Genomic DNA, 11,820 nt, shown 5'->3' with positions numbered 1-11,820 from the left:
TCTTTCATCCCAGTAACCTTGCTTAAAACTATATAGCCACTTCCTATGGGCTCTTTGGTTCCCTATTTTCAGTTCCTTCTTTTTTTTTCCTACCTTTTCCAGAACTCTCCTCAAGGTTATTCTTTCATTTTAAGGTCTCCTTCTATCTCACATAAAAGAGATGACTGCAAATGCAGCACCTCAAAAGGAACTGGCTCTGAACTGCTCATCACCTAGGGAAAATATACTAAAAGGCTCTTGAGAACAAACTGCAGAGAGAAAATGGCAACTGTAGAGCTGATAAAACTATACAGGTACCGCAAGTACATTGGGGTTTGTAAAACATGCTGTTTTCAGAAATTCCAGAACAGAACTGCTGCAAAAATGTGACCCTTCTTTGTTACATATTGTATATTTTAGGTCAACAGTGTGCTCTGTAATCTTTTCATCCTGAGAAAAGACCCCAGAGATTGTGTCAATAGGCTTGGTTGGGAATAATAGAGTTTCTCTGATCCTGTGGAAGTGTTCCAGTGTTCTGTTTTTCTTGCAAACAAGTACAGCATCCCACATCAGATAGGTCTGTTCAAGACCTGTGATTGCAGCAGGCAGCCAAGCACCAGACCCTCAGCAGGAAAAAAACAACTGGGGCCCCATGATTTTAATGTGTGGCTGTGGAGTCATGCCATTCCAGCACCCAGCCCCCTCATCTTGGGATGCAACTAATTACAGCGAGTAATTAGATTTCCTCATCCCTTCCAGATTGACTCTGTAATCTATTTTTACTATCCCTGCAACAATAGGCTGTCTGAAACTATCCAGAAGCCCCTGCCCTATAGTGTTCCTGTTAAGAAAGGCATTCCTATTTCCAATCTCAACATCAACAGGCTGAAAATAAAACAAACTAACCAAACAACAACAACAATAACAACAAAAAGAATAAGAAATAAATCCCCATGGCTTTATTTGTAAATTCTTCAGAGAGGGAGAAAACAGATTTTCCAGCACCTTCATGTTTCACAGGGGGCCTTCGATGTTCCTGTTTTTCTGTATAAAAATTGACTTTGCAATGATAGGAAAACCTGGAAGAAGCATGCTGACAATGAGATTGTACCAAAGAAAAAGAGCGGTAACTCTTCGCTTAGCCCATCTCTGGAGGAAAAGTAACACCTTCCAAGAACAAGCGGCTGCCTGCCCCACACCAGGCATGCTGCCTTAATCACAGCACAGCTGGCAACACTCGGGTTCACAAGCAATCTGCAGCACAGTGTATCCAACTGCATGGTGCAAATCGGTGTGAACTCTCCCTTTCCAGCCCTCTGCAAGGTGTCTGTGTTTTTGACACACGCACACTCCTTGTTTAGATATTGTGATTGTATAAAGCAAGAACCAAAACCCAACCCCTTGGAAAATATTGTAAAATGTTTCAATGGCTTTCTGATTTCCACAAGAGTTTGTAATGGGCTGTTGAGGCAGCTTAAAGGAGAGGAAAGGCAATGTTTGCTGTGTCAGATGGCATGAACAGTTATCTCTAAGTAGACACTTTGATCCTGTAAACGTGCAAGGTGCAAAGAGAGCAAACAAGCAATAATCTTTCCTAAGGCACTGAGTGAGTGCTGGAAGGTTCCCAAACTAGTAATGTGTGATCTCCTGAGAGAGGACTGTCCAGAGCAGTGGGTGAAAAACAAGCAAAAAAAGAAAACTCATCAGCAGCCATTAGGGTTAGCTGTTTTAACATTTATTAAAGAATTTGCACTGCAAAATCCAAATGGCAGTGCAGAGGGCTCATCACCACAGAGTACAAAGCTCTTACAGATGAACAGGATGAGCAGAAAGATAATTTTATCAGCTGGGGAAACAGAACTCAACTGGGTTTTGTGTTGCTGTGCCTTCATCTTGCTGTTTTATTGATGAGTGTCAGTGTCAGAGCCCAGGAGATGAAGTAGTAGGATGGCAACAAGTCATGGGAAAGGAGACCTTGGGAGAAAAAAGAAATGAAATCACTTGGCTCTTGTGTAAATATCTTATTGATGATGAGATAGGTGACAGAAGATACAAGGGGGTAAGGCCACAAAGCTGCTTCTGTTCTGAGATCAAATAAGCCTTCCACTATCATTCCAAAACCACAAAGCCTTGGACAAATATGATGACTAAGAGGGAGAGAAAGATGGCCTGACGGCTGGTAAAGCACTAAAATGAGCAGGACAGATAGAGATGAAGAACCAAATATAGCAAGGGAAGTGCACATAAACAAAAAGGAAAACTGCCACCAGTATGACTGGGAATAACGCTACCAAAGAGGTGAGTGGCAAAGGAATGAGGTTCATCTGTTTTGGGGACTCCCAAGATGGATTTGATTTCCTGCTTACAGAGACTGCAGTGCTCCTTTAGAAACTCTTTTGTCTTTTCTTACCAGCAGCTCCAGAGAACTGAAAAGAAAAAAAAGAAAAAGAAAAAAAAGAGCAGAAATGTGTTTAAATCACCTCAGAGATGAGACAGACCTTTATAACACTGAGAACCAGCCACAGGGAAGTGAAGCCATAAATATTCCCACACTAAACCAACTGTAAAGAGGCTCACTTCATTCCTTGAGATCCGAATATATTTCTGGGAGTAAGGAGTGCAAGAAGAAGGAATTGAGGCATTCACTGTAGGAGAATCAAGTGCGTGAACGTGGCACACCAGAAAAGCAGTGATGGAAAAGCCAAGCAATGCAATTGGAATGAGCAGCGAGATAAAGGTAGAGAAAGCTTCTGGCCTAAATACAGATGAACAAAGTCGTTCATTCCATCAGCTTATTTTCTGCTGTGGTTTGACTTCTGTTATGCTAAAGGAAGTGCAATTTAGTTACAGTCTCTGAAAATTACCTGGTCAAAGCTACCAGATTCTGCTTCAATATCTCTTTTCAAGTTTTAAGAAAAAGCACTACAAACCAACCAAGAAAAATCCCCCCCCTCCCACCCCCAGCAATCAGACCTGTGATGTCTGAAATGTTTGACTAATAATACAGGACACAGAATGAAGTCAAAGCTAATCCTGCAGAGGGAAATGTAGATAATAATGCCAGTATCAAAACAAGATATGGATACATTACGAGATAGATCATAGCCAATTAGAATCATAGCAAGGGGTGTTAGGTTTCCTTTGATGATCAGTATTTCCTTCAAACAAATAACTGGCTGATTTCTCACAAAGAGCAGTAGGGAAATGGGTAGGCACAGTGGAAATTTCAGCCACAAAAAATCCTCAGCCCAGACAAGTGTTTCAGGCTAAGATGTGAACACCTATGCCTGTAGAGCAACTGATATTGAAGTATGTGGACCTGGGACTGCCACCTGAGAATGTCCCTCTTCTGGTGTGTTAAAACCCACCTGCTACTGAGGAGGACGATCATTCCTCAAATAAATTTGGAAGCCAGAAGAGTCCAGTTTCTAGCTGGGACACAACAGAGTCTCTGCGCCATCTCCAAACAGGTGGCCTAATATGGAAGGGCTGCTTACTTCTCAGAGAAAGCTTCTCATTCTTTCCCTTATCTTGCCAGTGCTTTAGGCTTTGTTTCCCAATTGAAAGGGAAGGAAATCCAAAAGGGGTCAAGATTATGTTCCCATCAAGACAACTGTCAAACCCAGATGTCAGCAGTGCACCCAACACAATACAGGGACTAAGAGCTGTTCTCAACGCACGTACAACTCACATGCATATAGATGGACAAACACTGTGGGGGAAGAAATAAGCAAAACTAACTGAAAATCAAATAATGCCTAGGATGATCAAACTTTCTGTAATTCAGCCAACCTAAAAGCCTGTGAGAGGGCAAATTTCCCAGAAAAGTTTCCGAGGAAACAGCATCATCTAAAAGATGTTTGAAGGGGGAGGATGAGTTATCCTATTTAAGGGCTTAAAAAAAAAAAGACTTAACTCTGCCAGTACGAAACATCTTCATTGCTTCCTTTAGAAAGTTTATCTTACTCTTAATCAACGAGTGTACTGCACTGATGTCCATAGGAGTAATCCAGACTCAACAATATTGTCCCTTTGAAAGTGCTGTCATGATGGGCAGGCTTTATATGTTTAGCAAGCTTGAATTTGTTGCGCTCCGGATTTCCAGTGGAGTCTCCCATATGTCACAGCTGGTGTAAAAGAATATATGTCCTGAGAAATTGATGAGCTAACCAACAAAAGCTTGAGAACAGTCTTCTTGCTGTTCTGTTGCTGCACAAATTTTTGCAGCAGAGGATCACAGCGTTGATTTTTATCTTAAATCATAAATAGTTGCTTTCTGTAAAGCCTTTGACAGCTTGCCTTGGGTAGTGTAGAGGAATATTCTACTAGATGACAAAGCAAACATATGCTCAAGGATCTGTTCAAGATGCTAATTGCAACAGGGCATGAGGACAGGTGTGGGAACACAGCATAGCAAGCTACTTTCAGTAACAGAGATGATCAGATTCCCCATAGGTTTTCTGAAAGTACTCTGTAATACTATCAGAGACGGGAATGAGAAGAGAAAGCAGAACTGGCAGCATTTTAAGATATTTTACACTACTGCAAGACAGCGGGGAACCCTGGTTCATAAAGTCGATCAACGTTATCGTTTCTTCTCTTTGAACACTCACAGCCAGAACAGAAGCTTTGCCATCCTGTTTCTCCATCTGTACACTGGTTCCAAATGAATTGCCTGCACTAGTGGATGGTGAAGAGAGTAAGTGCTTCCACAAAACAGTGCTTTTTAAAGAAAAACTTTAAAATAAAACCATGGCCATCTGTCAGGGGAAAGCAAAGATATGCTTTTAACCTCCAGAAATCTTTGCAGACATTGACTAATTAGCCCTTGCAACATAAGAGGGCTGATTTTTTCCCAATTTAGAGTGGGAAGTCAGCAGGGGCATCTTGTATCCCGGGGCAAGAATTAAGGCTCCCTGTGAGGCAGGGATATTGCAGTCTTTTTGTAGTGGCCAACAACACTTCCAAGTGGGGTGTGTGAAGTTAGGCACTTCTAACCCTGCTTACACACTCCTGATAAATGAAAGGCTTGTTTTTTTTCCACAAGTGCTGCACATCCAGATGCTCCCATTGATTTTATAAATACTAAATGTCCAACTTGAATAGGAGTTGCAGGTGCTCAATCCGTTGAATGTAATGCCATTAAAAAGAGTGTGAATTAGAGCTACACAAGTAAAGTGTCCATCCATTTGTTAGCTGAACTGGAAAATTCTTCCCGTGCTCTAAATACTTTTGAGTTGATCTGAAAAATGTTTTCTTTTTAATCAAAATAACTTCTTACCCTATGCATTTTTATTCTGTGTTGAACAATATTCCATTGCACTTTCTGCGTTGCTTCCAATAACAAGAACTTTAGGCAGCTTCAGTCTTGAAAAATCATGAGATTTCCTCTATCATTTAGAATTGCCAGATTAAAACCTTCAAACCTTCCCCTCTGTATATATATATATATATATATATATATATATATATATACTGGTCACATTAGCAGCGTGATGGTTGCTCTCTGGTGAGAGCTTTGGATTCACGGTCTGCTGAAGAAGCTCAGGACCCACAGCCTCCATTCCTTGCCCCTTTGCTGCAGGTTATCAGCTCTGAAGCAGAGACTGTTTGCTGGGGGAAAAGATCACTGAAAACAGAGGTGAGAATGCTTAAAAATGTAATGTATGAGAAATGTAATGCAGTGCTCATGAAAAATGTATATGTGGTCTGTAACTTCTGCAAGGCCTTGACACTGACAGTTGTTGAATAAGGTGAAGAAGGCAAAAAGGAAAAGCCAAAAGGAGGTGTGAAAAATGGATGATATAAGTAAACATATTGACACAGAGGTGTGCAAGAGTGGTTCATCCCTCCACTGGGTTACAACACAACAGAATATTCCCAACATGACCTCAGCTCTTCAGAAGAATATAAATGAACCTGAAGTCCAATGGTGGTCTAATTGAACATATTACTTAAGTCTTTGCAATTTCTCTGCTGAGTCACATATATTGCAGTGGATTCTTTTGAAATCTGCAGTCCAGTTTTGTGTGTGTCTGTCCTAAGTGAACTAAGTGAATGCTATTTAGGTTATGGAGCTAAAGAATATATGTTCAAGGCTTAGGATGTTCAGATGAGTTTTCTGTAAACAGCCAAAAGATTTTATTATCTTTTTTGTCATGGGTAAGAAATAGTTTTCAAGCATGAACACTGAACATCAAGAAATGTGCAAACTAAAGTATGACAACAGAAAAAAATATTTTATAGGCAAAGCAATTGTTCATAATAATTGAATAATAAATGCAGGAAAAGAAAAGGCTAAGTGCAAATGCTGGAATGCATTTGGGAGTGCACTGTACGGCTTCTGAAGCTGCTGGAGAGCCACATACACACGTGAATCCATCACCACATTAGCAAAGCGGTCATCCAGGGCATCTCTGAGCAGTGAGCTTGCACTCTTCCAACCACTTTGCTGCCAACAATTGCTTTTTATCAATTAGTATTAGGAAAGGATTAAAATGGAGGGTAGAATGGATAGTCTCTTATTTGCAGCAAGGAAGTCACAAATCCATCAACTGCTTTGTGAATGAGCCCTTGGGAGGGTTTATTTGTGCAGCAGTATTCTTTGCGCTTCAGTTTGGGACAGGAAGATTTGGCCTTGATTAGTAGCAAAGCAGGCTGCACTTTGCTGGAGAGAATGTTGTTACTTCTGTTACACTCTGTATTTGCCTGTTTTCCCTGTGCGTCAAAGCCCATGTTCAAGAGATAGGAAGGCATTTACCCTCAGTCTGTGGGTGCTGAGCTGAATCCATAGCTTATTGCAATATAAGTGACACTGCTGTTACTCAGGAAGATGGAAATGTTTTTTAATATTAAAGATCTGTAGCAGCACGTGATGTGGCTGGCATCCCTCAGACCTCAATGGCACATACAAAACAGTTGCTCAATTGATTAAAATAGGCTGCTTTTATCAAATATTAATCCACGTAGAAAACAAGCTGAGTAAAATCTGGTGAACATACAAGGTTTGCAGCCTGTTGAAAGAGTGGACAGCCCCCCAGTTTTGTGCCTTTTCACATTTAAGTGTTCTATGGTTTATGCACTGTCCACTGACATGATTACCTACAAATCAAACAGAATGGTAAAGTGGTGAAGGAGCAGAAACTTTAATCAAAACAGGCTGAGTTTCTTCACAAGGTTAGGATTATTAATAGTAACTGTGCCACAGTGGTATCAAGAGACCTTACATGAAACTGGAGCTGAAATATGTGTTACCTACAAATAGAGAAAAAAAAGAAAGAAAAAGAAGTCTTGGAGAAGTTATAGCTTAAACTAACAAAGCTAAAATAAAGTTTAGAACAGGAGGAAAGTGCAACCCAGGATAGGAAGTGCATTCCTAAAGCTGGTATGGTTCACCCACAATTGTATGGGGGATTAAGGGCTCCTGGGGCAATTCCCCAGCTACCCAGCTCTATCTTTTAAAAAGGAAGAAAACAAGATGAGTAAGGAAGATATTGACCCTTAAACGTGGTCAAAACAAGTAGGAGGCTGTATCATAATACGTTAATCTAATGACTGACATAAGGAATGTCACTGTGTGGTGGAGAAGAAACACAACATGCAGCAAACAACTCATGTTATGTCTTAAAAATGTGATTAGAATTTCCCTTCTGTTTTCTCCAAGGACTTCTTTTACTGTCTCTCCTTTTAGCCAGCTCCTGTCAGGCATCTGATCTTGGAGCTACAGAGGACCCAAGATCCCTTGTCACCTCTGTGAAACTCTCCTCACTCGTTACTGATGAGCTGCTGGTGTCGCACAGGGCAAGGGGCAAGTATCTGCCAGCATCCAGGGACAGGTGGCTGGCAGCATGTCCCAGTCACAGGCACTAATGGAAGTGTTTTCCTGGTAAGGTTCAATGTCACAGAAAGTCAGTGGTCTGTAACCTAAGATGGCTGCTAATCAACTGTAGGTAAGTCACTAACCACTTGCCAGTTCAGCTAGTTAGCTGAAGATGATCCAGAACTTTTCCTACAAACAGAAACCCGTGCTGGTTTATTGGTATTTAAAAGGGTGTGCAGAACTATCAGGATCAGAGAGATTAGTAGGGATAAATAAATAACAAAGTTATTAAGTACTGCTGCAATTCTTCCATGCTGTACTTCATCAAACTCAATTGAATTCCTGTTTAAAGTTGTAAAAGTGGTTTAGCTTAGGCCAAAGGCACAGCAAAGTGCCCAGTCTGACTCAAACATTTACGGTCAGGACCAACTTATGACAGCCACTGGACAGCTCTAATAAATGACTGTTTTCATTCAATCACAGAATCATGGAGTTGGAAGGGACACACAAGGATTATCCAGTCCAACTCCTGGCTCTACACAGGACCACCCAATTCGAACTCTGCGTCTGAGAGCATTGCTCAAATTGAACTCTGGCAGCCCATTCCATGCCCACTGCCCCTGCTGCAAAGCCTTTCCCTAACCCACAACCTGCCCCTCCCCTGGCACAGCTCCACGCCGTTCCCTCGGGCCCTGTCGCTGTCACACAGAGCAGAGCTCAGCGCTGCCCCTCCGCTCCCTGTGAGGAGCTGCAGCCGCCATCAGGCCTCCCCTCAGCTCCTCTGCTCTGTGCTGAGCAAACCCAGGTATCTCATCTGCTCCTCCATACATCTTGCCCTCTAGAGCCTTCCCCATCTTTGTAGCCCTCCTTTGGCCACAATTCCAATAGTTTTATGTCCTGTTTGTACTGTGGAACTTCAAACTGCACACAGTACACCAGTGCAGACAACGGAAGAGAAGTTGTCTCCATCTGCAGCTTGCTCAGCTTCAACATTGCATTGCTGTTTGTCTCATTTTTAAACCTGCCAAAATTTTTGCTTTTCTCCTTCAAACAATGTGACAAAATTACTTACAGATTTATTGTTCATGAGCTCCTGAAGAGGTACTTCATAGGCATGCATAAGTGTAGAGCAGCAAGAAAATGGCAGTCAGAGCAGTTTATGGAGATGTGTTTGTCTGTAAAGAAGCACAGTAGGTCATTGGCATGACAACTATGACAGCCATTCTTGACCTCTTCATTTTCCTGCTTTTATATGCTTGGATTTCATAATTGGTGTGATGATGATAAATATTACAGCTTCCCTATCATAACTCTTAACAATTTATTTTATTATAAATCTGCCCAGATGAGATGGTAATGAGTCCATAAAAAGATCTAAACTGCTCGTTAGAATAGCATTGTTCACAGGTTAATTAAAACATGCCTTCTATGCGAAGTATTTATTTCTTCATTAAGCTGGCCATTCTGCAAAGACTGTCTTCTTTTCCACATATGTTTTATACAAATGTATATCCAGCGACAGATTTACAGGTTGAATAGATACACTAAACTCAGTCATAATAACACTCACATCATTAGGGGCCTTGAGTACTCTTTGCTAGATGTTTACTAGATGTATGCATGAACGTAAAATTCCTACACATATAGGCCTAGAGCAAACTGCTGACTCTGCAAGAGCGAACTGATGACTACTGTTTAGGACTGGAGATTTGTGAGCATACTGCAGCTTAGAAAAATAAGCTTGAATTTTCTGATACAGTCCATTTTTACTGATGTCACTGTGAATTTAGGTCAGATCTTCAAGACCTGTATAGAAATATCTGACAGGTCACAATTGCACGTAGGCATGCAAATGTATATGCCCTTACTTGGACACAAGAGATAGCTAGCATTGCCATAATAATGGGAAACTGATCTGTGGCTTCTAAAAACACCAAAGCAGTACTTCATATCACAGCTGGCACTTCAGTATGCTTTAGTGGTTATGAATAAGATTCTTTAGTAATCATTCTGCATACAATTTAAATACTGATATTATTAAGGATGATACATAGAGCCCATAAGTACAATATAATCCATCCGTTCTTGCCTATGAGCTTAACAGAAGCCATCTTGAATAATCAGTGCCTCAGGAAAGCTTGGCCAGAAATCCTGTGACAAAACTCTGCTTTCCTCCAAAATTGCCAGGAGCTCTTTCATCTCAGGATCTAAGGTTTTCACTGGCAAAAAATGACTCATGGCTGTGATGCTCTCTATGTTTGGGACAGCCACACTGAGGTTTCTCCAGGCTGGGTTTCAGCAGGTGATTGGCACCCCTGTGCTATACTGAGATGTTCCTGTCATCAGAGAGCTAATCAGGACACCAGTCCTTCCTGGATTTACTTTTTTTTTAAGGTTGCAGCTTAAATAGCCACATCAATTAAAATGCTTAATTCTGTGTGTTTTCTGTTCCTGCACTCCCTCTTCTGGCTTTCCGGTATTATTTAGCAAACTTCTTATGCTCACAACAGCAGAACGACTCCAGTAAGTGACTTACATGATTTTCACTGATGAACCTGAGAGACTAAAGAGGAAGATCAAAAAATGCGGTGTTAAAAGTTTAAAATATAAAACATATAAAAAGCTTGTAAAATATAAATCAGTACTGTTCATTCTTAATATTCTTCCAAGCATCCCTCCTACCGCCAGGTATATGTGCTCATTTTCACTGCTGATGCCAACCCCTAAGAGAGGACACACGGAAACAGCTCCTGCACCTTTTCTAAGCTGTAAACGCATCCTGCTTTTATTTTAGGACTAAAATGCAGGTGCATGGACACAGAAAAAAATCTCAATATTACACAGTCCAGCTGCAGATTGAATAGCCATCTGCTTGGGACTACTCCCATCCTTCATTCAGAACACTACGTTTGGCCATTAGGAACAGTCGAGATGCTTTGGTAAGTAGCTTTATAACACAAAATCGTTAAGGTTGGAAAAGACCTCCAAGATCATCAAGTCCAACTGACAACCCACCATCAATATTGCCCACTAACTGTAACCCTCAGTGCAACATCTGTGTGTTTCTTGAACACCTGCAGGGATGGTGACCACACCACTCCCCTGGGCAGCCTGTGCCTTTGCCTCACCACTGTTTCAGAGAAGAAATATTTTTCTAAAGTAATATCTATGTGGACCTTGTGTTTTCAGTTTCAGACTTTTACCTTAACAAAGCAGTGTAAGAAGGTACTTTGAAATGTATATTGACCATAGGAACCAACACGTTCCAGTCTGACTTACCTGTGGATTTTACCACTGGAGGAGGGCCCAAAGCCCAGTTGCTCTGATGAAGAGTCTCATAACTGTGGGGAATTCCTGCCATGGAGATGCCTCAGATGCTATGCAGAACCACACAGTGCCTATGCTCCACTCTTATAAATACAGCAGCGCGTGGCTCAGGTGAGTCATGCCACTTTCTGCCTCATGCTCAATTAATTGCTCAGAGCTCATGTACCGTTACATGACATGTTGCAGCCTGCAGGACTCACTTTTGCCAGTTCTTGTGCCACAAGTCTTTCTTATGACGGAGGTGCAACCCTGTGGGGTGCCTGCGATGCTGTGGGGCCAGGAGCCTCTGAACACCGCTGTATCTCAGTGCTAGCTGTGCGGGGCCGGGCGCTGAGGTGAGGGGCTCCCAGCCGTGCCACTGCCGCCCCCTCCCGGCCGGGCCGGGCACGGCTCTGCTCGGGGCGCCCCGTGTGGGGCTCGGAGCTGCTCGTTAGGGTCGGGGCGTAGCGACACGCGTGGCAAAGTGCCCGCCGCGGGGCCGAGCGGCGGTGTGGGTTCTGATGGTTAAAGGAAGTAAACCAACCGTACTGTAAAGGCAGTGAAGACAGCGGGAGCTCTCGGCAGGAGCCGTGTTGGAGGAGGTGCAGCCGTGGCCGAAGAGAGGCGGCTGGGCCCGTCCCGTCCCCGCAGGTGCCGGAGCCCCGCGGGCTGCACATCGCGGCCCGGCCAGCAGGAGGAAGGAAGAGGAAGTGCGA

At 42.5% G+C, this 11,820-nt stretch overlaps 1 long non-coding RNA gene across 1 annotated transcript; it reads right to left on the bottom strand.

Moving 5' to 3' along the window:
* Positions 1 to 924: 924 nt before the first annotated feature.
* On the bottom strand, positions 925 to 11,810 carry LOC140247970 (uncharacterized). The gene is made up of 3 exons (XR_011902794.1): positions 11,654 to 11,810; positions 8,871 to 8,973; positions 925 to 1,953 (listed from the first exon to the last, which is right to left on the bottom strand). It is a non-coding gene; the product is annotated as an uncharacterized lncRNA (long non-coding RNA).
* Between the last annotated feature and the right edge of the window lie 10 nt (positions 11,811 to 11,820).

The sequence above is a fragment of the Excalfactoria chinensis genome, chromosome 2 (genome assembly GCF_039878825.1).
Source record: "Excalfactoria chinensis isolate bCotChi1 chromosome 2, bCotChi1.hap2, whole genome shotgun sequence".
Lineage (NCBI taxonomy): Eukaryota > Metazoa > Chordata > Aves > Galliformes > Phasianidae > Excalfactoria > Excalfactoria chinensis.
The sequence above is the reverse complement of the archived record's forward strand: the minus strand, read 5'-3'. Positions and strand labels throughout refer to the sequence as shown.